Genomic DNA, 26,256 nt, shown 5'->3' on the forward strand with positions numbered 1-26,256 from the left:
CGACATATTTATAACAACCTGCATTATTTCATCTACCAGCCCCCCCACACCCCCACCACCACAAATTTAACAGAGTCTGAACGCCCACTTGTTGAAATCTGCATAAAATTTAAAGAATGTAACTGACGAGTGAAAGTCAGCAGGTAGCCCACCTCAAAGATGACAGTCTTGACAATTTTTATAAGCTCATTTGAACTTGGATGTCACATTAGTCAATTATTGAACATAGGAACAGGAGGAGGACATTCAGCCGCTCAAGCCCGTTCCGCCATTCTATTAGATCATGGTTGATCTGTACCTCAACTCCAAACAGGATTTAGTTTTTAAATGCAATGCCCAAATGCAAACTGCAGGCCAGATCCAGACAGTCTATAGTCTTAGCGCTTCCCATTAAAACTCACTTATTCATTTCTTGTATCTTTCTTGGCTCTCCTTACTTTTTCCATCTTTTTCTGCATTCTCCTTATGTCTTGGGGTTTCTCCCTCCTTTCCTGGTTCCTGTATGTTCGTTGCTAATTTGCTTTGTTTTTTTGGCTTCTCGTTGTACTCCTGCAGTGAAGGAAAGAGAACATATGTGGACGAGCAGCAGATACTATTGTTGCTCATTAGCCATCAGTTTAGATGCGGTCAAAACTTTTAAATTCTATTTCATCTGTAAATTCTTTTTTTTTACAGTAAAATGCCTTTGGAAACACCACCAAGTTCTTTAACTTCCAACCTTAGTTCATTGTAGAAATCCCACTTGATGCTAGGTTGGAATTTATGTGTCACTTGAAAATGATTGGTATATAAAACTCAGATTAAAATCCCCAGGTACCCTCTGCTCTAAGTAAAAACATTAACTATTTGTCCAAAGTGGTAATCCGAAACTGTTTGGTGCACAAACGGGGTTGATGTGAGCATAAACACTATGAGATCAACTTTCAGTTCAAACATAGTTGCTTGGTCTGACCTGTGTGCAATTTAAACAGGACTTTAGAAAATGCTGCCTTTGGGATTAGACTTCTGTTGGTTTAGAGAACTCCAGCAGATATTGCCTATTATAGGCAGATTGAGAAGGGTTACTGCTAAACTGAAAATATTTACCTCCAAAAGAGATCTTATGATATTGTGATAACCTATTGCTACCAGGGGCACATCAAAATGTAACCAAGATCATAGCAAGACAATATATGATTGGCACAAACCAAAAATCAATTAGAAATATGTTTTCTCAAACTGATGCTAATAAATGCCCCCCAAAAAATCCACAAAATACTGCAGATGCTGGAAATCTGAAAACAAAAACAGAAGTCGCTGGGAACACTCAGTAGGTCAGGCAGCATCTATGGAGAAAGGAAAGTGAGTCAACATTTCGGGTCCATAACCCTTCGTCCTGATCTGCTGAGTGTTCCCAACGACTTTTATTTTTAATAAATGCATAATTCAGTGAGGGTAACATTATTAGCCGTACCTGCTGGGATTCATTTGTATTTCCATTGTTTTATCTTGAAGAATTTGTTTTTGACATACCCCTTTCTTGTTTGAATCGGGAGAAGGAAGACATGTTGTATTGTCTGTTTGTAAAAGCAGCAAAAAAAAAAGGTGTGTTACATTGTGCCATTTGAACACCCATATTAGGATTGCGTCCCTTAAAGGGATGCATAGAAGAATCATGTTATTTGACAATAGAAGCGTACAGCACAAACACAGGCCATTCAGCCCATCAAGTCTGTACTAGTGTTTTCTCCATATGATTCATGTAATCTAATACCTTTCTCCTCCTTGCTTGCAAAACCCTTTATTATTCCTCTTTCGAAAGAATGTATTCAAGAACAGTTTCTGGAAATAAATTCCACATTCCAACCACTCTTTGTGTTACTGTTGGCTCATGTCAGTGTGATTTTAGTAATCTTAGCTCAGTATTCATATTTTGCAGGTATGCAATGTCAACATTGGTTGTAATGATTTTGAACAGAAATTCTGTAGTTCACAATCACAAAAGCAAAGTTTAAAAGTTTGGAGGGCTCGTTTACACAGAAGTTTCCATTAAACTGACCAGTTGCTTGGACCGTATGTAACATTTGAAATGTAACTCTTCAAAGTTATATTTCCCATGTAAATATTTACAATTCCAGTGGATACAACATCAACATTCATTATTTATTTCCCAATTTGAAGTCGATACAGTACAAACATGATCAGTGCCTGAGCCATATATAATAAATATTATTTGCTAACGGTGAGAAGTTGACTGATTTCAAACTTTGAGATTGGCTTTGGAGATTCCAAAATTCAAGTTCTTTAAAACCAAGCACAAGGCTGAAGCCGGAATTACTTAAACCAGTGATACAAACCCAACATGGGGGTGGTTCTAATTCAAGCTTCCCAGTGTAATTGAAATTATTCAGTTTAGCTTAAGATAAGGATGGCAAATAAACTGTGCCATATAGAGTTTAACTTTATTTGGATACATTACTACCACTCCATACCCCAATAGACCCATAACCAAACAGAACCATGAGGCTATGTATTCTCACACTCACTAAATTACCAAGTATTAGAGACAGGGTTCACTAGACTCAAGTGGGTATTGATTCTGTCCCTATTAATTCTGAACTGGCAACAAACTGGTACGTGTTTTCAAAGTAAGAAATATATACAGTTGTGAGCAGACATGCGAGCACTCCCACCTCTGACTCAGATACTCACGGGTTCTAGGACACTGGAACTTTTGCTTAGGCTAACAGTGGGTTGTGGGATATATTCCATGAAGTAATACATGATTGACAATACAGTGTGAGATTAGATATGATTTGAATTAGACAGATGCTATGCCAAATTGGTTCTGGGCATGATTCAGTAAGATGCCTCAGCACTTGTGAATCAACAGATGCTATGAACTAACTGAAATAGAATCTCTTCTGGTACACTGGGCTAGAAATGAAATGTTTCAGAACAGATTCGATGTGGATACGTGTAGAATCGGTTACAAAATTTTGCATTTTTTACCCCCCCTTTTTCAAAGTAGTTGCATTTAGAATTTCAATTATCATTAATTGGCTGTGAACAGGAAATTGGAATGGCAGTAAAATCTAAACGTAAAAACATTGGATACTTAAGATTAGATAAGATCGGTCCAGTCCATTACATTGCAGTGTTCCCTTACCCACCTCAGACGTCACCTATTAGGTAGGGTGCAAAACAAATTAGACGATGCTGTCATTTTTCTGTTAGCTAGAGGAATGTCACCCTTTAAGGGGGACCAGGGCAGTATTATTGTTCACTCTGTTTCCTTACAAAATATTCATAATAGTCGTGAAAGTTTTAAAGTATTTTTTTGCAGCAAACAGTACGGTGCTGTGTTGAATGCCTCCAAAGGCTTTGGGTGCTCAAACAGAGGTTTTCATTGTTCACTGAATGCAGTGTGACATCCACATTTTATCCACTCCTCGAATAAAAGCCCAAGTTCAAACAGGAGGAGGGGAGGAAATGAAAGAAAGTATACAAAGACCTTCCTTGATGCATTAGTTTCACTGTCTGTGTTTACTGTAGTGACAAAAGGATTGAATATCTGTTCATCAAGGACAAGATAACCTTAACAATAATTGTAAAGAAGCTGAACGGCTTCTGTACATAAAAGTACAGTTTGCAGCAAACTTAGAAAAGCGATTTGTGTAACATTTTCAGGTAGGTAGAATTATATAAAAAAATTAAGGCACAATTAGCTCTCTTTTCCATTACTAATAATGGAGATGAGCACTGTAAAGATGAATGAATCTGGGCTTCTTGTTCACTGTAAATCATGGCATAAACGCTCACAGGGGACAAACAGCCAGTGTAGAGAATATTGCTTAGCTAATAAAAGAAGGTTAATGTACATGTTTCAAGAACAAATGGAAACTGTTATTAGACTCTAAAAAGTGACAAACAAGTCTCTCTCTCTTAATCTAAAGCATTTTATCTCGTTGGCACTCATTCAGAATGGTTTGGTCAATTGATTAATTGATCCAAAAGCACCACATTTTCATTTCACTCTCCGTGGAAGCTTTCCTGTAGGTACTAGAGTAAAGCATTTACAAATAGAAGACTTTGGAAAATTGTTGTAAACACGTGCTATTTACCAGCAAGTGGAAAATAACCCCCTTATTCCTGGAATCATATCAGATTTCATATTATTCTTGACTGGACATTTCCAATTCCAAAGAACTTCATATGTGGCATCATCTTCTGTCCAATTAGCTTAAGGCAAGTCTCCCGTAATCTCTATCGTGGAGCTGTGCAAAATGACAGGATCCAGGGCAGCAAAAGATTGATGGTGTTTGGTAAAAAGCGCTACATTGCTCACACAGCTAATTTCTGATTCCCCAAATGCCTTCAACAACAGACATTAATCTTAAACTACAAATTTTCACCAACTGAGAGGGGGTAAACCTGTCAAGCACATCGAGCCAGGTTCATACGGACCCAGTGGATGAACGTAGAGTGGGATTGGCAGTGGCTGAGAATAAGTTCCTCCTCCTCCTCAATAAGCGAATGTTGCACAAAAAAACTAGTGAAATTAACACTACGTAATAAATAATAATCCTTGCATTTAATGTAGCTTCATTTCACGTCCTCAAGACATCTCAAAGAGCTTCAAAAGTTTTATTGTAGAGTTTAATGACTGGCAAATTCAATAGGTAAATGCAGAAGCCAATTTGTACACAGCAATTTCCCATAAGCAGCCATGAATCGAATGACCAATTTTACCTGGGTGAATTGTTGGCAGGACACTGGGAGAAACTCCCCTCTCTTTTCAAATTGTGCCATTGGATCTTTAACGTCCACCTGAGTAGGCAGACATGGCTCCCAGTTTAACATCTCATCCAAAGAGCAGCACCTCCAATAATGCAGCATACTCCAGCACTTTGTTGGAATGTCATCTTAGACTATATGAGTACCAAGTCCCAACATGGGGCATGAACCCACAACCTTTTGACTCAGATGCGAGAGTGCTTCCAACTGAGCCAAGCTGGCATACATATATATGTGATTTTCTCCTTTTTGAACAAAACTCACAGAAATCTGTGAAGTAGCATCACCTTGCTTCAACATTACTCAAGTAAGGATAGTTTTACTGAATATTTGATCTGCCCTTTCAATAGGTTGCGTATCTTCATTCTTTCCGTTGGAATATGTGGTAGAAGGGGTCATCCAATTTAAGGAATCAAATTTGGAATTTGGCACATTTGGATGTTGTCCCACAGGAAACAAGGGATTCATTTTAGGAACGGAATTGTTTTTTTAAAATGGAAAGTCCTACTCATTTAAATTGAAAGCATTATGGGTTTATTGTTTAATTGTAAGCGATAATAAAGGAAGCTCCACCCAGGTCAAGAGTAATGTCACTTGTGTTGTGGAACCCATTATGTAGCAGTTAAGCAATTGATTCTGAATCCATTATGCAATGTCACAGAAAATCTTGGTTACAATTGCACTTCTTTTCCATTATCTTGCCTTTTGGATCTGACTATGTCATGCGCCATCTATTGAACAGATCTTAATATTATAATTTTTTTGACTTTTAAATGAAAAGACGGCATTTCTATTTGAATAAACAATTTTGTAAATTCTTTTAACGATTACAAAAAAATTATATTCAAGGTTAATACTTAATTCAACAATTTGGCAAATTCTGGATGTGCTAAAATTCTACATCAATGAAGTAAATATAGATTCAAGTGGACCTTCTCCCACACTATGCCCAGATGCCCTGATCTCAAGATTCTCTCACACTACTTGCAATCTGGGTACTTGTTGGCAATAGTCAATGAAACCTAAGTTTTAGAAGTATAGAAGACAGCGTTCATCGCTTATCTGAGTATTTTTCATGTTTAAAATACTGTTAAGTGTTACCATGTAGTATCAATCTGAACTTCTTCAAGGACAAAGTGAGCACAGTTCAACTTTGAATCAAAAGAATTAAACTAAGATTGCTAGACTGTCCGTCCTTGTTTTCAAAGCATCCCAAACTGATTATGTAATAAATTGTAGCCATCAGCAGCCCTCAATGAGTCAATACAACTTGTCAAGTTGTTTCTTGTTTGTTTATTAAACATGTGAATTTAACTTGTATCGCAATTATCCTCAATGCTGTTTATTAACTGGTGCTGGTTAATCATCTTCAATGCTGGGTCATTTCTTTTCTTGGATCAAAAATTCACAAAGATACACAAATTCTGCTTGAGAAGCATCCTAAGATGACTTCCATTGACCAATCCTCCTGCTATTCTATCTTCCCTCCTCCAACTTGACCTCACCTCACAAAAATGGGATCAACCCCTTATGGATCTTTCTGTTATAGTAACTAATTAGCTGATATCCAGTAGCACTTATTGACTTTACATGTCTCTTCCCCTGCCTACCCATTCTGGACAACGGGTCTGGTGTGTAATCTTGGGTTATTGTGTGTGCTGCAGCCTCAGAAAATCTAAACATAAATACTTATTTTTCACTGACTTGAAGCAGTTGATTAGTTTGATGATGTGCTTCCTTTTTTGCACAGCTGTTCCTGAAGATGCATGAAAACGATTATATTCAATATTGAACAGTTTGCGTGGAGCAGATATAACAACTCAGCATTTGGCAAAACAAACACAGCAGGGACTTGGAGGAAGAATTCCTGCCATTTGCTGCTGTCCATTCTCAACACTATTTCCAGAACAACAGATTTGTCTTAGTGGGATCCTGTCAGCAGCACAATCTCCGTATCATTGAATGATATTCAAATGCTTTTCTTCATGCACCAGCAAGGGAGCTTAAGAGCCAGGATAGCCTCTACAGTAGGTGATTACTGACACACACTGATCATTTAGTTGTACTTTGTAAATGGCAACATAAACAGTAAAATATATAGCTTCAAACAGACCAAGTTTTAGGCTTGTTAAAACTGCGGCTGTTTCATTACCGTTGTAATTAGCAAGGGTGACCCCAATGATGAGCAATAGTATTCACGAACAATTAGTTACTGTACTTTATCTTTATGAAGCATCAAATAACTGTCAGCAATCGAGCATTATGTACATCAGGCTGATGTATGCATTTATCATGGAATGTATCAGGGCCGCAGAAAATAAATCGCGCAATTTTGCTTTTTGGGCATTCTGAGAGAAATGGGGCCTGGGTGGCGGGGGAGTGCTACAGAAAAAAAAATTCTGTAACTTGGTAGCTTCTCTTGTCATCTGTTATACAGTCTGTGACTGTAAAAGTATTTGAGAAACAAACCCTTTTTATGATTTTGTAGAAGGCTGTAAATTGCCTGGACTTCTGGCCTCATTAAAACTTTGTGTGAAAGCCTTTTAATCACTCCCATTATTCTCAGTATTATAATGAAATGCGTTGATATTTGCAGGAAAAACTCAATGTTAATTTCTAAATCAGGAATATAACACTTTACATCTACTGCTAACTTGGTGAAAATGTGCAGGATTCCGGCACNAAAAAAGTCATGTTTACTTGGTAAAAGCATTTGAGCCAAATGAGATTTTCTTGTATTAATGAGGTTCAGGGCTGTTACTACAGTATAATGGTGTTTGTTTCCATCAGACTCTTTAATAATCCATTTAATTTGAAAAAGTGTTTGGGCTGGACTCCTAAAATCACAAAGACAATAAACCTGGTTTAATACTTTGCAGAGGCTTAATGTGGTTTATTATACTTCAGAGCAACACTAGCCTAATTGTGAAGCAAGACAGTGAAACAAAACAGTAATGCTGACAGCCCATTGTCTTTACCATCTAAATGGGCATTACTGAAAGTTTGCTTGTAATTATAAATATGTGTCACAGTACAGTGAGTTTGATGCCACTTACGTAAAACAAGTATTCCCTAGCAGTGGGGATTAGATATGTCTCCTCTATGCTTTCTTTGTCAGTTTGCATGTTCAGAATTGGATGGATTATCCGGCTATGAAATTATATAAAACATAAAGAAAAAGTCCTTGAGTCAGCATTGAACTCAATATTTCACAAACGCCCAATACAGCAAGGTGATGTATTACCTAATTTTAGCACAGGAACTTTTACTTGTAACAAAAAAAATCCAGTTATAAATTTTACCCTAGGGATATTCGTATTTGGAGCCTTGCACCCATCCTCAGATCTTCATCTCTCATATGCTGTCAGGAATTGACTGTTAGGGGAAATTTACACTGATAACTACAGGTTCTTGTGCAGCTCAAACACTTAAAATATTCTGCTATCCTAAAATCAGTTGCCCGGAGCACATGTTCAGCCAAAGGTGGGTAGGAATGAGCAGCAATCCAGCCATGTGAAATAACTCCATTAGTAAAATAAGGAAGAGTAGATTTTCTTCTTTGTCCGTCTTTAACATGAGGGATGTAAAGAGAATTGATACATTGATTGATTAATGGCTCTCAACAGGGACTGGACTTAATAACAAGTCTGATTACCTGTCAGTGTGTGATCACTATCATGGCAGAGGGAAATCACTCACTTAATGTTTTAATGACAGCAAGATTTTCTGCAACAGCAAAGTTTCAAAGCTTTTCAGAAATGGGCCTTCATAGGAGAAACTTGCAAACATCCTGAAAAAGGATCTTACTTAACAAACAATCTGGTCACTGAAGAAAATCAGCCAAGTTCCAACTGTTGGTTGTTATCCAGTGACATCTGTTGAAACATATGGTTTGTGGATGTTCAGTGAGAATAGGATAAACTCAGTCTATACCACCTCCCCAGCACATCCTGATATTTACTGCGTGAATGAACACAAGAAGAATAGGCGCCTGAGAGAGGGAACAGAGGGAAATGGTTGAACCTTATCCCAGAACAAGCCAATGCCTTCAGGAAAGGAGGGAAGATAATTGGATAAGAAGCAGAGATTCTGTACTATACTTTGTAATTCTATATAAAGTGTGCAGTGCGGACGACTATTAAAGACTCCCCTGAAGCTAGGGACATTTATAGCAACATTAAAAAAATGTTTATTAAAAAAAAGCAGTGAAATAAGCATCATATGAAGCAAGAGTTGCCAGAAAGCAAGTTAAATGCAAAACCTTAGTCTGTGGATTCAGATGTTTTTTATAAACCACTTAGATTCTGCTCTTGTCGCTTATGACATTATTTAGTCCTCTGGATTTGGTTACAGCCTTGTAATTCATTCCTGGGTAGCTATTATTCTACATGTCCTATCTGGAATGGGAATCAATACAAGGAATATATCAAGTGAGACAGAGGCGTGCATTTTATTGCTCTCTTGGGAAATCTGCAACTTCCAGGGGAAAAAAAGAAACAAAATGATTTTCTTCCACAGACATACAGCACTTCTTACAAATCAGAATTGGAATATTTCAGAGATGAGAATAGGTGTACGTATTGAAGTAACTCTGCTGAATCTCACATCCAGGCTCTTTCCGACAAGAAACCTTGAGCCCTGTTTATATTGCAATTTCGCCATTAGCTTGAGTCCCATGATATATGCCCAGAATGTTGGATTGATCTCAGCTGTAACTAAGACTGAGTTAATTCTGTATTGAATTTCAAATTCATATCAATGTGAATTAGACCAGTTTAGATGTATTCAAATTAAATTTAAATATTAGCCCAATTCAGATGATTTAGACTTTAAAAAAGGTCAGCAGGGGAACAATTTGCTATCTTGGATATTCTCGGTAATGGCTGAGAATGGGCATTACTGAGAATACACAAGATACTAAGGACCTAACTGACAGCTCTTTTTTGAGTGTGGTTTGTTTGTGTATGTTAAATTTTTATAAAGGTCTAGCAACATTCGGTTGTGGCAATCTTATTCAAGGACTTTGTGGATCAGCCAGTCAGTTCATTCCATCCATGAATTGCCTCTGATAAATATTATTTTGTAAATGACTTAGGGGATCTTACGCCACTCCCTGATCAAAATACTCGCGTCTGTTCTCAGAGTTAATATTTAGACAGACCATCAATGGATTTTATATCAAGCTATTAATTGCACAATCTTGTCCCGCTTTCCAGCTTGCTCTCCACATCCTTTTGCCTCCCCCGAAACGAAACGTTGCTAAGTTATGGAAAATCTTTAACTGGAGTTTATCGCAACACAAGATATAATACTATTTCCATTGAGTCATTAGTGCTTATCAATGACTACATGATATGGCAGGCTGATGGTGGCAGGATGGCAAAGATTTAGCATTTATGATCGTAACATGAATCAGTGCTATGCCATAGCTTTATGGTAGTTAATGCCACTTCAAGAAAGTAGTCTTGAATAAGGTTTTCTCATGAGTAAAATGCACATTCATTATCAAGTGAACTAGGAAACTATCTCATGAGACCAGATCAAATGAATGCATAGGTCTCAGAGGGTCTAAAATAATTAGATCCAGACAGTTTGACTTTAAAATTGGACAACAGTTCGTATTCAGGGATAGACTGAATGCTTTATTCAATAAATGTCCTCATTTGCTATATCCCCCTCAACCCCTATTATAGTTGCCCATACCAGTATAGTTTCAAATGCTGTGCTAGAAGTTTCGGAATGAATCATTTCCATTTTGATTGATTGCCGCTCAATTCAAATATAAGCTTAGAGTTTTCCAATAAAAAAATGAATCACCACAAACCCAGGCTGATTGAAAAGTTCAGGTTTTCTCTAATGTCGATCACTGTCCTTTTTTACACAGTGGTACAAATACCGAGGGGCGAGTGAGTCTCCGTTGCCAAACACACACACAGAGGTTCAGCCATTGCAATTTGTATAACGGGCCTTAAATAGCTAGCATAGGGCAATCTATTCCTGCTTTTTCATTAGGGATTTAAGTGAAACACCGCAGTAGTCCTCGTTCCAGTGACAAACAGGTTGGTAATGTATATAAATGAATGAATATACCATCTGCTGTTCCATCAGTTTTAACAAGACATTTGCATTTTCTTTTCTCTGGAGGCTGTAGTTTTACTTGTTTATGCAATGACCTTGAGGTTTACAGCGCATAACTGGATTTTATATCAAGCTATTTATCAGAATCCTGCAATATTTACTGTGCCCTTTGGGTCAGATTGCAAACATGGACTGAAAAAACAGTCATAAGTTTGGAAATAGTTTAGTGTGACACAGTACTTAAGACTTTCAGCAGACAGTAGACTTTTACCATCAATCATAGAAACAGGCAATAGAGCAAAATATTATTGCTAATTCCACTTTATAGTGTTTTCAGTACGAATAGTCCAGTGACTGCCAGTGTGAATGATACTGACACTTGGCTCACTGGTACTTGTGATTGCAACTGAGCCAGTGAGTGGACTGCTTCAAATCTTGACACACACTGCATTTACTAATAAAATTACAGGTATGTGGAATGCTGAGTAAGATTGATACATTCAGTCCTCTTGGTTGCTATTATAGCTTATAGTATACTTTCAGTATTTTCTCTCCTTTTTTGTTGCATTTCCTTATCTTACACATCATCTCCGCACAAAGGACATCTGGTGATCTTTTCCCAACATTTTACCAATATACTGTACCTGGCAGAGCCACATCTCATTGAAGATCTAGGAGAGTGCTCTTGTGTGTTGATTAAGCACTGCCACCTTAAGTATAGCATGGGCTGAGTGTAAGATAAGATCCCTTTACTCTGTCGCAACAGGGCAACTAACCACAACTTCAGAAGAATACTTGAACTGTACCATTTCGCTCACAAGCCAACAATTGATCTTTCAGATCAAGGCTAACCATTTTTAAATCCATAACCTGCTCACGATCCATAGCAGAGTGTGTTGCCAAGTTCAACAAAGCAGCAATGAAATAAGATAAGTCAAGAAAAAGGTGGCTGGTTGAGATATTTGAAACCACTATACATTGTACGAGAAAGGGTATACTTAGAGGTAAAGAATTCTTCAGTCTTGAGACTCTGGGAGATAATTATTTTAACCAGGAAAAGTGCATTAGTGGTACATAATCTCTTAAAAAAAATAATTTGGTCACTTCAATCCACAACTGTTTGTGGGACACTGCTGTGTGCAATTGGCTGCCACGTTTCGTCCATGAAATATACAGTCACATCACTTTACTGTATATTCTGTGAAGCACTTTGAGAAGTCTCGAAGACATGATGAGACGCTATATCAAAATGCAAAGATTATTATTCAGATCTGACCCAGGAAACCTGGGTCAGCTCTGAATCCCAGTTAGTATTTTCATTTGAAATCCTTCGTTGGTAACTTGTCAAATCTCAAGAATCACAGGTCGCAGTGCTGAGGCAGATGCCCACACTCAGCCTTTTATCCTTTGTTTCTCAGTCTATGAGAGCCCTAAAGGGAAAGAGAATAGGGATAAAAGTAGTTTATGCAGTATAAAATAACTTGAAGGGGCTTCAATAAACAGTGAGAAATTAATACAGATAAACAAACCATTTCTGGCAGGACTGAGCCTCTTGTGAGAAACAATCCCTTTGAAGTTCCACTTTTGATCTTTACTGCTGTGCTGTTATCCAGAAGGAGTTTGGTGCTGTTTTACATTAACTAGTCCTACCTCCTGAGGGGTGTATTTTTCAGCAAATGTTTGATGGTTTTGAGAAGATTTTGGCTCTGGAGACAATTTTTCCTCGTGAGATTCCTACAAAACACTTCATTAATGTCTCAGAAATCTGGACTAAAAAAAAACTGCTGGAATGCAGATCACAAGTTGAGTAAAGGCATCGTGTTCCCTACCTACCCAGCACCCCAAAAACAGATTTATTTTCCTCTTGAGGTAGCTTTCCTTTATACTATTATAGAATTTCACCCGAGGATATCATAAAACCAATGCCGACTGCAACTGTAAACTACAGGTAGCAAAGTATTGAAAAGCTGCCAAGTTCTAGTCAATAACAAGAGGGAGATTAAGCGAGAGGTTCAAGGGGAAAGGAGTATCTCAACACTTGTTTACCGTCAAATATTGGAGCGCCTTGGGACACCTTGGAGTTGGAGTTTTATTTGTTGTTGTATTTGTTATTGCTGTTATTGAAACTTTCTCTCTGATTTATGGACCTCGGCGGTCAATGTTTAGATTTTGTAGTCATGTGTTGGCAGTTTATGGAATATTGCTGTGTGTGGCAACCATCTACAAATTATGGTCACTGCACGTGACAGTGTTATTCCTGCGAAGGACGCTATATCAAATGAAAGGATTATTATTATTGTTGTTATTGCATTTCTCAATATAAACTCACACTGACACATTCTGCAAGGACCAGCGGAAAGTCTGATATTCTCATGCACTAAACTCCATACATTTACCAACAAGCAGAGATTTAACCCCAAGAATGGGCACTTATGTAATTAAAATGGCAGTAGCTCATCAGATATTATCTTTTTAATCTTTACACTTTTTTGGTCCGATTTGTGCTCATCTGTAAATCCTAGTACACAGGCAAACCGTTAAGATTAAGACATAGAGCTGAATTGTAGTGGACGAAACACACACTTCCCTCCCCCCTAATAGTGGGGTGACCACCTTAATTAGTTAATTAAACCTCTAGTCCTGCTCAGTCTATTCCTTACAACAACAAAAAGTCCAACTTCAATGTAAACTGTCTGCTTAAAAACTTATCGGTGGCAAATTATAATCTGGGCCAGAATGACCTGTCCCATTAGTTTTTGAATGTAAATGATATACGTTGTAAATATGTTAAGCACTCCGAGATGCTACCCTATGTGAAGTGCGCTAAATAAATGCAAGTTGTTGTTGTTGTTGTTGATTTGAATTCTGTCGAAAGAAAAAGAAACAGTGCCCAACCTTCAATCCAAATAAAGACATTGTAATTTGCTATAATGTTTTACTTCAGACTTGTAGCTGTAAACCTGTAATGCTTTGCACTCAGTCTAGGATATCAGTGCCTAATATGACGCACTATGGAACACTTATAGCAAATGAATGTTACAAGACATGAAATGCTGATCCGCTTGTGTTACATACTCCTGCCTTTTTTTAGTGACCAGTATATAAACTGGAAGATATTGGCTTTAATAAGCAGGAAGCTTACTTTACTAGTACCAGCTGCAACAAGCTATCGTCTTACAGCTGCTGGTGGAGACCCTTCAAATAACAGGCCTTCAAAGGCAAGAGGGCAAAACCAGGTCCTTACTGGTTAAATGTAAAACAATCAATCATTCTTGACCTTTTAATCCATGTCAAGAATTTGAAAATGCCTATTGTTTGCACAAAAGTTACAAGTGTAACATTGCTTTAAGAATGACCATACAATCTTTACTTCAGCGGCCTAACTATCTTTTAACTTTGTTTTCTGGGAACTACCAGGCCTGGTTTGTTGACATTGCACTAATGGGTATTAATGTACTCTGCTTGGGATTTCTGGATAGTCCAGAAAATGCTTCAGACAGATTAGTGTTTATTGGTGCAAGTAGGTTCCAAGTTCAGGCAGGGAGTTTTAATTCCCAATGCTGAAGTCAAAATAAAGCCTCCGAGCTGAATATGGCAATACCTGCCCGATGAGAGTTTCAACTCACCCACTCAAAGCGAATGGAATTGGCCTTCATGTGATTTCCCAAAGTAACTGTAGGCTGGTTCCCACAGTCACAAATTGTTAACAGTTTGACCACACAAGATGTTTGAGATTTTACAATGGATTTTTTTATTCCATTCAACCTCAGAAAAATAAATTTTCTGTACAAGTTAAATGTTTGTGTTGGAAATTGAAAAAATGCTGACAATCTGAGGCTTTTTCTCATTTAATCATCTCAACAACAACAACTTGCATTTATATAGCACCCTTCACGCTGGATAATGTCTCGGAGCAAAGGTGTCAGTAATAAAAGAACTTTCGTTTTAATAGTACTTTATTCGTCAAATGGCTCAAAGTGCTTTGCATTAATTGTTGTCTACTGTTTTTGTAGGCTAAGAGAAGTTAATATTTTAGTTCAGTTCTGGCCTACAAGGAAATTAGTCTGATAGGGTTTCAGCAACAGTTCACTTAAGTTAATATTTACGCAAACTAATATTCAAGAACTTGGGTTGAACAAGGCTGGGTTTTCAGATCAATTAGAATTTCATTTTCGGGTTCGTTAATTATTAGACTTAATTTTTTAAGTTCTTGCTAACCAAAAAGATTCAGGTTTATTAAATGAAAAGTAAGCCCTATTCAAAAGATTTCTGTGTGATTTGGATAGGTGGCTAAATAGTAAGCTTGATCTTTAGTGTTCGTTGTAGGAAGGGTTCTGTGAATATCAGGGTTTCCAGCTCGTGTTGGAGTTGCGGTGACAAGGTAGTTAGCCATCACTTACTCTGGTAGTAACAAATGAATTAGGCCCTTCAGGTATTCAAATCAATCCATAGCATCATCAAGACGATTGACTCAGGTTGACTGTGCAGAGGAACCTATATCTATTCTCTGCTCTCTAATAAACTATCACATTTATTGGCTTAAACCAACTGGTGACTAAAGATTTAGTATTTCAGAACTTCTGTTTCCTCAACGTGGCAAATTCATTGCCTGAACCATCGCTCCTACAGTCAGTTAACTTATTCTTACAATCTAACAAGAACTCCCATCTGAATTTGTAACCGTTTTCAAGGCTCTGGTAACCTATTCCAGTCATTAATTACCCTCTGGGTAAAGCAAAAACTCCTACTAGTGCTGTATTTTGGCCAAAATAAAAATGTACATTACTGGCACAGTAAAGAAAGATAGAAGACCAGCTAACAGGTTGCAGTAACATGGCATCATGCTGCTTTTCATCAATCATCCCATCCTCTACAACCTAAAGTGGTCACCAATGTTCGCAGTAATCAGATTGCAAAATATTGCTCAGTTAAATTTCCAGGAATACTAGCAGCAATCAGTAATCCTTAATCAACAATACAGAGAGCAACACAAGTAGTCTATGTCCCTATGGACAAGGGTTGTTTGGCTTAAAACCAGTTTAAACAAAATCAAGACACCCCATTGCATTATAGTAGCAATATCAACAAAGAGTAACACACACCCTGGAATGATTTCAAAGTTGTTAATCAAATTTTATGAGATGGAAGCATTAAAGAGATTCCCACTAGAGGGGCAGGACACTCTTATAATGAATCCACACACCAGCAATTGGTTCAAATGCTAAAATCAGGAGACATCGAACGTAGCATCCAACAGCTTCAACGTCTCACAGTGTCACGTTGTGCTGTAAAGAAGGCCGGAATATCAATTTATATGCAGAATACTTCAATCAGTAAAGAAAAGAGCTCCTGCAAGTAGGCTTTCATTTAAATATTTGATCTCAGGAATTACCAGAGAGCCATGAAAAGAAGATTGGGAGCTCTTACTGGTTGGATTGTGCTTTAATATTCAGCTATTGTTGTCTTAGTTTTTAGAAACAGAACATTTGTTTGTTGTTCTGCAAACCCAAAGCTAAGTGAAGGGATTATAAACAAATAAGAAGCATGAAATCATAGTGTATTTCTGTACAACTCTGGGGAGAACACTCCTGTATAAATCAGTTTCCTTGAGGGGACCCACCAAGGTATCAGATAGCAGCGCTTATAGAAGTACTACAGATGTAATATGACCAATTTAAATCCAGCAAAGTGAGGCCTGGACACTTCTTGAGCAAAAGAACAGACATTTCTCAACATCCAATTGACAGATTGAAAAGGGATCAGAGATGAATGCTGTAAATGAATTCAGGACCGAGAGTGTGCAAAGCAATTGGAGCTGTGTTGTTTTGATTAATTCCTTAAAAACAAACTGGATATGGATCTTCTTGGGAATAGTAATGGACATAATGTTCTGAATGGTGACACATTCCTGATGAGAATAAATCAATTTTAAGAAAAAACAAGCTTTTAAAATAAAGGTATTCGGGCAGATTGGTGTGATATTTTCTGCAGTACATTGGAAGAGTGTACGAGCAGGAAGATTGTCAGTAGAATTTGGGAATACAAATTTGCTCGTGCTGAGCAATGTATTCCATAAGAGTGCTGGATAAATGGTTAATTATATCGTGCTGCACTCTGATCACAGAGTAAGAAGAGCAGCTTTGTTTTCAACACGTGTAGCGATTAATTTGTGGTCCAAAACCTGATGAGCAGTCAGTGAGAAGCACACCTATAGTTGCAACTAGGAGCAAACATGTTCTCCCTTTGCCACCATCACAAGGGGTCATCTCATTCCCTTTTCAGATGAATCACATGGTCTTGTTGCTTTGAAGTATGGCGATCACATGCAGGTGTGGTATTATACTAAAGTGGGTGGAACACTTGGGAAAAGGAAAGCTAACCTTCCCAGCTGTTCATACCAGAACTATTAAAGATCAAAGGCAAAGTGGGAAAAAAATAACAGCGTGCATCTTACAAGTTTCTACTCTGCGTGGGTCAAAGGAACTGAAGTGGATTCTTAGCAGAAGAATGACCCAGGTAAAACAACAGTGTTGTAGGTGATGTGTAAGACAAGATGGTATGTTAATTGGGTGAATGATTAACAATGCATATATTGTTAGTAGTCATGGATTATGGAGAAGATGCTTTCTGTGTTTTTCTTTTTTTATGATGAACGTGTATACAAAGCAAATTCTAACAGATCACGGTGCAGCAAAAAATGTTCAACTATCCATTTTTTAAAAATCAGTGAAGATGTTAAAGAAACGAGTTGGATCAATAGTCCCAGTACAGCAATGAGTAATAGAGAATGTTGATCCATGGACAATGTGTAATTCAGATTATCATAAAACTGTTTATGTTGCTGTCAAGATTACCTAGGGTTATAATTCATATTCATGGAGCAGTGGCACACAGAATTTAAAGTAACAGATGGTCCTAAATCAAAGTTATTAAAAATTTGCTTGACAACTCAAATGTAGTTTTGGCTACTCAAAATTAAAAAGGTAATGGAATAACTGTTTTACGGCCAAATTATGTTACTGTTAATGGAAATGACCTTGTACAGGTTAACGATGTACTCCTTTACGGCTAATCCACCGTTACGAGAAATAAGAGGGACTCAAATTATTCTGTGAAAATTATCTGTGATTCACCAGCCAAGTGGATGCTAAATTCTAGAATGAAAACAATCTAAATGATGGCATACACAAACAAGTTGATCTAAAAGTGCTAAATGCTTTCTTTTCTAAAAGCAGGAATTTAGTGTACCTTCATTCATTAGTCATTACACGTCACCATACTTTTTAAATATTACCTTATATTCTCTAAAACAGCTGATTTGCCTCCCTCTAGCTGCAATGATAGGAATAATAGTGGTTCTCTGTGGCTGCATCATGTCTTTCTAAGAAATAGGGTTGGGAAAGAAGGCACAATTGCAGTCTCCCCAGTCCAACGTGTAAAATATAAGATAGACTTTTCACATTTGGAGGATGCCTCAAGCCGCTTCACAAGATTTGCTGCAAAGTGTAGTGACTGAATATTTTGTAGGAGAACGTTTTGGTCTTGTTGAAGTGGCAGCATTGGGAAAGGTCTTATTCTTATATACTAAGTCCCGTTTTCAGCAGGTTACTGGGAGAAAGGAGCAGAGCTTAGGCATTACCTCAGGGAGAAAGGGGAAAGAAAAACATCAGCATGCATTCCCATCAAATCATCTCCTGGCAGCTAGATACTGACTGACAGTCTGTGCACAAGTCACCTGCTTGATCTATCAACAGAAATAATGCAGGGTCCAACAGGATAGAAAGCAAGTGGAATTAACATGGGAGCATTTCTAAATACAATTTGAAAGTTGACATAAACCATATAATTACAAGCAACATTTCACACAGTTACAGTTGATGTTCTGAGGTCTCATATGTATGTAATGTGTGCTAATGACTCGATAAGTCCCTCTCATAAACTCATTGCTCTTGAGGTATGATGTCATCCACACATGTTAGATAAATTCAAACCCATCAGCATGTATGCTCCTCTGTTTCAGTGTAATGGAAACCTGCAGGAAGCATAACAGAAAGTCAGTGATAATTTATTATACACAGATGTTAAGTACTCCACATGAAGCAGCATGAAAACTTGCACCCTTCCCATTAACGTTTCCAGAAATTCATTGCTTTCCTCAAAAAGACTAAAGCTGCTGTAAGCCAGATCTACCCATATAAATTCTTAATTATACACATGTTTATCGGAAATGCCATTTTATTCCCAATTTACAGGCATATTTGCAAGGAAAAATTGTATGTTTTAGTTTGATAGTCCCAGATTGTATTTCATGACCTACAGAATATTGCTAGTTTTTGTGATTTGCTAAACATATGAAGCCATTTTTGACTTTCACAAATAGGAGAAGCGTGCACAACATATGTTTCTGTACAAGTGTAAAATCGAAAGGTGTATCTTTGAGAATATAAACCCCTGTATTTGAAGGGGTGCTATAGAAAGGCATCAAATAGATGGCTTGACATGGGATCGAAGCAAAATACAGAGGAACTATTCTCTGAGGACATGCTCAGTTCTGGTGTCATTTACCATGAATAGAAACTCGTTGAACACACCAAATATCCCAAGGTGACCACCGAAGAACCCAATTTTTCAGAGATGTATAACAAAAGTAGGAGGACCTGAGTGAGGTAGCATAAAAAGGAAAGAATAGGGTACCTGAGAATTGCAGGCCACTCAGAAAGAACGTAGCCAGGAGAAGTGACAGGTGTAAGAGGATAGTGTGCCAGCATTTAACACTGAGGCTCAAAGGCATAATTTATCTGTGGAATTAAACTATTTTCTGTATGAAAAGATCTCCTCAATGATCCGAGGTGGTCTGAAAGCCACACGTATGCAATCGATTGGTTCCAACCCATTCACGAAGTAGTTTATATTGTTGCTGTTACTAGTGGATGACTATAGGACTACTATATAATGAGCTTCTTTCTGGAGTCAGAAACGAACATATTCAAGTGAAACCTACAATTACAAATCTGTTCAATGCACATTGTCCACCACAATTATTTGAAATTAATCACATATACAAATGGTCATTCTTGTGATTTCTGGTAAACCTCCACTCCTTCTCGTAGATTGACTAAGCACCTCCTGATCACCAGGATATCTATCTGGTCTAGGAAACAAGTTACTATTCATCTATGACACTCATTCAAGGGGAGGAGGGGATTCATTAGTGTATCTTGTGTTTTTTTTAATCAGGCGTTCCAATTTATTATCCTCGTCTGTGCTTCTGACACCGTTGCTAAATAAGTACCGGGAAATAGTATCTCCCATGATTCTGGTCACTGTGACCTGCTGGGTTGAATCTTGGCAGAGTTTCATGAATAGCACTTGTGTGTTGATATGTTGCAAGCATTCCATCAGATTAATGTGGAACTTTACAATTTGCAGTGGAATAAAATGTGTGCCCAGTAGCACTTTGTGAAAATTCTGCAATTGACAAATTGTGAACGAAAGACCTTGATATATTGATGTCAATCAGCAAAAATAAGTGTATGAATATGTTGAATATAACACGACTCTGCTGTATTTGTTGTTCCACATAGAAGCACCTCACAGTAAACATCCACAAGCCTGTAGTTTTGTCACACAGATACTGATCTATGACTTCACTATTCCTCCAGGAGACAAATTGAGGTTGATTGCCACAGTGCATTAGGTTACCAGAACAGACAAATATGCCACTGGCTTCATCCAAGGAATTTTGCAAACAATAAGGTTTTGTCTTCGAAGTTGGTTTGCAGGACACCAAACAGTTATCTTCATCTAGTGTTTGTTTATTTTTAGAAAGTCAAACCTACTCTGAGCAAAACTGGGTAACGTTCTGTTCTGATGTTTCATCAAACGCACATTTTCTGTATTTAATGTATTTACATCAAGCAGCTGTCAGCAAAACTGAAAGGCATATTTAACATTTTCTATTCATTTCACATCACTTTGGCATTCCACGGTTAATAATCGTATGTTAAGATTCCACATTGATTTTCCTGCAGATGTGTGAAAGCCGCAGAATTCATAGCTACTATGATAAAATCAACATTATTTTTCTTCCCATTTTTCCTACACTGGTTAGTTTGTATGAAATGTCAGGAAATATGGTTGAGGCCAGGACACTGGACTCATTTTTTTAAAAACACAACTTGGATGAGTATTGTGGTAGGCTAGATCAAATGAGGCAATGGCATGATCTGAATCAATCTAGTGCAATGTTTTAGAATATGGAGAACATGCCAATAATAACTAATAATAATACTTTTTGTATTGTGCCTTTCAAGTTCCAAAGCACTTCACAGAATATATTGTAAAGTGTGGCTTGCACACGTGTTTTGTGGGCAAACACAGCAGCTAATTTGTACTCAGTAACCCCCACCCCACAAATGGCCATGAATTGAACAATCAATTTTATTTGAGGAATGGTTGGCCAGGACTCCGGGAGAAACTCCATTCTCGATGGTTCTCAGTGAAGAGGTTCAACTAGCTTCATAAATTGAGCATTGAAATGTAAATGGCTTATACAGTGATCAGACATCTGAGTCGCAAATGTTGCCTTATTTTTGAGTAAATTTCCCGATGAAGATATCTAAAATTGGAATTTTACGTTTATTCAGAGTGCGCTGTGAGTTAAGAAATGCTATCCATTTTTTTGGTATATTTGGATCATTGTTTTTTTTTGCAATTTTATGATGGAAATTTGCAGACATTATATTGTAGGAAGCAGAAGAATAGGCCTTTATGAGTGGTGACCAAACCATAATATTGAAGGCTTATGTGTTTGTGCAGCCGGTCTAAAATATGGGTCTGTTCACAGTTGGAGGGCCATCATTTGTTGGATAATCATTGGGTTACCAGTCCTTCAGTCTGCACAATAATGTGCTCCTGTCTGAAATTTCTGGAATCCCAGAACTTATAAATACTAGATTCTCCCAGGTCTGTAATCTTGACAGCATTTATATGTGTGACCAACTTAAATAGAATAAATGCCTTGCGTGATTGTTAACATGTTCCCAGTTTTAAAGCGTAGTCAGCATGCCAGCAAAACTGATCGGGTTCTTTGAAGACTATTCAAATAGGTTGCTATTGAAATGCATCAAAACGACTGTTTGCTCAACTATTTGGAGGAATTACTTGTGTACTTTACGCAGATTTTGACAAAGATGCTTCACATGTCAATTTTTTTTTATGCTGCCTTTTTGCTATAGTAGCTGTCAAAAGGGAATCGGAAAGGTATTCGAAAAGGAATAAAGTTGCAGGGCTATGGGATAAGAGCAGGGGAGCTGGATAGCTTTTCAAAGGGCCAGCACAAGCACGGCATCATATGGCCTCAGCCATATCAAAAAAAGGTTATGAATTTCTCTTTCAAACTATGTTCTCCTGTGTGGATTTAAGATAGTAATAGCTGGAGAGGACAACATGGTTACCACAAGTGATTGCAGACGGTTGCTATGCTGTGTTCCTCACGGCCTCAATAATGGATCAGTGGAGCTTTTGGAGACTTCAGAAACAATTTGCTCTTTAATCTCTGAAGAACCAAAATATTCATATGAAGTCCCATGAGAAGAATTACCCAATTCATAGCTCATGCGCTTGCGTCGCAGCAAGCCTCAATGAACAATCAGCAGGGATGGGCGTCTAGGTAGCTTCATACTTCTAGTTCAGGTTAGGCTGTGTGCAAATCAAGCGAGTAGATTTCATACCCAAACCTGAAATATTTAGACTGCTCCTACTACAGCAGAGATCGCTGCTGCTCCTCACCCAGCAGGGGCTTGGTTGCCCACTTATTATGTAAGTCAGTATAATCTATTGCATTTCTTGTAATGACCTTATATCCACACAATTTTGAAATCAACAAGAGGGGAGGGAGGGTCGATCTTAATTTGTCTGGGTATCAGGCTCTCTACAATAGTTTCACCCATACAAAAGAGTTTTGGTGATGTCTCAGAGTTCTTTAGAGAATATATTGTAAAGTGAAATTGACTGTATATTCTGTATTCCACTCCACTTTCAATTCCAGTTGCCCGATAGAAATAAATACAAAGTTCTACACATGCACAAACGCTGTAATATTACAAAATGGTTGAATTGAAAGGTCCTGCACTGTCTATTGATGGCCCAATAACCTTCATGAGGGAATGGGACCCAATTCAATTTCCAACTCTTGAGATTGTAAATTTCTCCTGAACCCACCTCAGCAAAATTGGGTCAGGAACCAGCTCAATTCAGATTTATATTGGACACTTGGTAGCAAATCACTGCCCAAATTACAGCAGTATCCTTCCAAACAAGTCGCATAAATGCAGAATTAATTACACATATTCAAGGTTGAAGTGCACTTCAAGACAGTTACACATTCACAAAGCGAGTAGATTTCATACCCAAAGCTCCAGTCCCCAAACACTGAAGCAACATACTCTTTATCCACAGCCACACAAAAAAAAATCATTCAAGCAGGCAGTGAATAATGAACTTTTAAAATCCAGGCCCTCTAAAATCAGTGCTCACTGCACAAGACAACAACAAGAAGATTCCATTTATAGAGCGCCTTTCACATTGGGAGGACGTCCCAAGGCGCTGTACAGTTGGGTCAGGACCCGAGCAGGGGGGAAATGGTCAGGGTGAGGGGAGGGAAGGGAGGGAGCGAGGAGGGGGTAGAGAGTCGAGAGGGAAGCTGAAGGCACGGTCAAAGAGAAGATATGCATTCATATAGCGCCCTTCGCGTAGGATAGTGTCTCGGAGTACCACAGCAGTAAGCGCACAGCAAAACACTACTTTTTGCTTATGTGCCCATGTTCAGTTAAGGCAAATATTTTTCTTCCCATCCACAAATTGAGGTCACCTGCCACATTACATTTCAACAACCCAATCTGACTAAAGCTGCCTCTGGCCATTTTTTCAGAGGTTCATGATGCAGTTAAATGTATAATCATCTGAATAAGGCATAGGGGGACTGACTAAAGAAACCAGAGCTTTCAGATGTACAGTGAACACTCGGAGTACAGTACGATATTTTCATTTATATGGACCTGACAGGCAGAAACCCAACCGGTATAATAAGCGATATGCTTCCGATTTTGAAGGCTCCTCTAAACACAATGGTGTGTTTGGTTGTGATTTTCTTTGTCCCCAGCTTTCAAGCAGTCTCATCACCACAAGCTGCAGCTAACATCTCTGACAAAGTAAGTTTTTTTCACTTGTTTTGCTTGCACTTTGCCTTCAAAGCAGCCAGAGCTAGTCAGGAAGAAAGTAGGACTCAAAATGTCCAGATCTAAATGACATTTTTTTTGAAGCTACTATTCTGAATATTTTATAATGTTTTTGCAAATAATGCAATTTCAATTTTAATCAAATCTGCTGCTCATATGCCTTATCCCTCCTTTTGTTTTTCACATGCTCCTCAGAATCATTTCTCTTCTATAACTTGTGTCATTTTGAAGATGATCAAGCTAGTTAGACTGTATTGTAACCAAAAATAGGTTGAATATTTGAAATGAATATAGAAATTGACAGCATACTTTCTAGTGATATGACTCATAGCTTATGTATAGTATTAACTGGCATATAAGGGATTTGAAATACAGCAAATCTTTGTTATAACTGAAGTCATTTATATATTGAGATATATTGTATTTTTGTTAAAAAACCCAGTTTTGCACTATATTCAGTCACCCACTTGGGTTCCGAACCTCTCACTAAGAAGTATTCTCCAATGGAGATTGTGTCTAGATTTCAACCTATTCTAATCTTGATTCAGCATTTAGCATTGCATGTAAGAGAACAGCTCAGAATCATCTATGGGGGGAGAGCAAGGGAGGTGTGATTGATTTGGATAAATCTTTTCAAAGTGCCGGCACAGACATGATGGGCCGAATGGCCTCCTTCTGTGCTGTATGATTCTATGATTCAATTTGCTGACTTTTATCTTTGTTCCATTGGGGAAAGCTTGACCTCGCTCCTCACCCTTTCCCTTGACACAACACAATGTTTACAGTCTTATTCCCACTAGTCTCCATCTCATTTACTTTTTTTGGAGGGGAAGAGGAAGGTGTTTGGACACTCCTTAATGACTCCTTGCTCACCCAGCCCATTCATAACTTTCCACACACGTTGCTCTATTCCCCAGCCAAGTGCTAGCAGGATACCTTTGCCACAATCTAGTGCACTGTAAAATGTGACTGAGCAGACAGACTCCTGTTTAGTATCTCCCAATATCACAGTGCAAATGGAGGAAAAAAAATACACCTCGAGGCATTCAATGTGTGAAGGTACCTTTGGAGTTCTGATCTCACTGTTTGTTGCAATCCACGTCACCTTCACAAATTACATGCTGCCAGCACTCTAAACCGTTCACCTTCAATACCAATGGGATCGGATTTCTCCGGAGTACATTTTGAGCCCCAAGCTAGGAAAGCTGAAAACACAGAACAAGAATGAGTTCTGCACAACGCTGTAACCTCATGGGCTGAGTACAAGGTTAACAAGTTACCAGAGCATAATCTAACAATAGAAGCCCTTCACTAAAGCAGGTCATTTTAAAGTACAGTTTAATCACAGTGCTACTTCTACAGCCAACAGCAACAAAGCAGTGACTGCTATCAGAGGCTCTTGTTGTCCAGTTGTTCCCTCAAGCTCTGTTACTTGTATTTTAGAAGATCTTTACTGTGGTAAATTTTATTCTGCTCAGAAAACATTCATTCTAATTTATGTGACTCAACTATGGTATTTTCACATTTTAGTATTTTTCTATTCTTTGCGTGAGTGTTTCATATTTAATTCAATTGGATGTTTTTTTCTGCATGCAATGATTTCAGCTTCTATCCCTGACTGTTCTGAGTCCACTCAGTCTTACCAGTGAGGTCCTCTACGTTAGTAGATCTAAGTTCAGGCTTGTTTCTGTTCCACTGTCAGCATATCCAAGCCAAAGCTGCAAGATGTCGATTTTACAGGCTGTCTCTCACATTCTTAATGAAGTGAAGTCTAACCACAACCTTACAGATTTGCCAAAATTGAGCTGTAAAGACGCAAAACGCTACTAAATCTCTCTCACTGTAAACTTTTTTAAAATAATTTTTATATACAAAACCACTAACGTGGCTACACACCCACCAACAGTACCTGATCTCTTTAAGCTGCAGCCAGTTACTCACACTTAATAAGAAGCTAACCAGTTCACTGGCAGGCACTCATGGACACGTGTGCATGAACACATTCGCAGAAGCGAACATAGTAAGAACACTGTAGCACAGCAACGTAATCAAAGGAGTAGGGTTGAGGATGTACTGCAACATGCACCCTTGTGGTGTGTGATCAGGTAAAGTCACTATATAATGGCCTCAACTCGTCCTGCCAAATGACAAGTAGAATTGTGTA

At 38.1% G+C, this 26,256-nt stretch overlaps 1 protein-coding gene and 1 long non-coding RNA gene across 2 annotated transcripts in view; one reads left to right on the top strand and one right to left on the bottom strand.

Moving 5' to 3' along the window:
• ppp2r3a (protein phosphatase 2, regulatory subunit B'', alpha) overlaps window positions 1-26,256 on the top strand; it is a 95,528-nt gene that overhangs the window by 5,024 nt on the left and 64,248 nt on the right. The gene's annotated exons all lie outside the window — the stretch shown is intronic.
• On the bottom strand, window positions 302-25,284 carry LOC103174812. Its single transcript, XR_487385.2, has 3 exons — window positions 25,156-25,284; window positions 1,454-1,556; window positions 302-549 (listed from the first exon to the last, which is right to left on the bottom strand). It is a non-coding gene; the product is annotated as an uncharacterized LOC103174812 (long non-coding RNA).

This window comes from Callorhinchus milii, unplaced genomic scaffold (genome assembly GCF_018977255.1).
Source record: "Callorhinchus milii isolate IMCB2004 unplaced genomic scaffold, IMCB_Cmil_1.0 Scaffold11, whole genome shotgun sequence".
NCBI lineage: Eukaryota > Metazoa > Chordata > Chondrichthyes > Chimaeriformes > Callorhinchidae > Callorhinchus > Callorhinchus milii.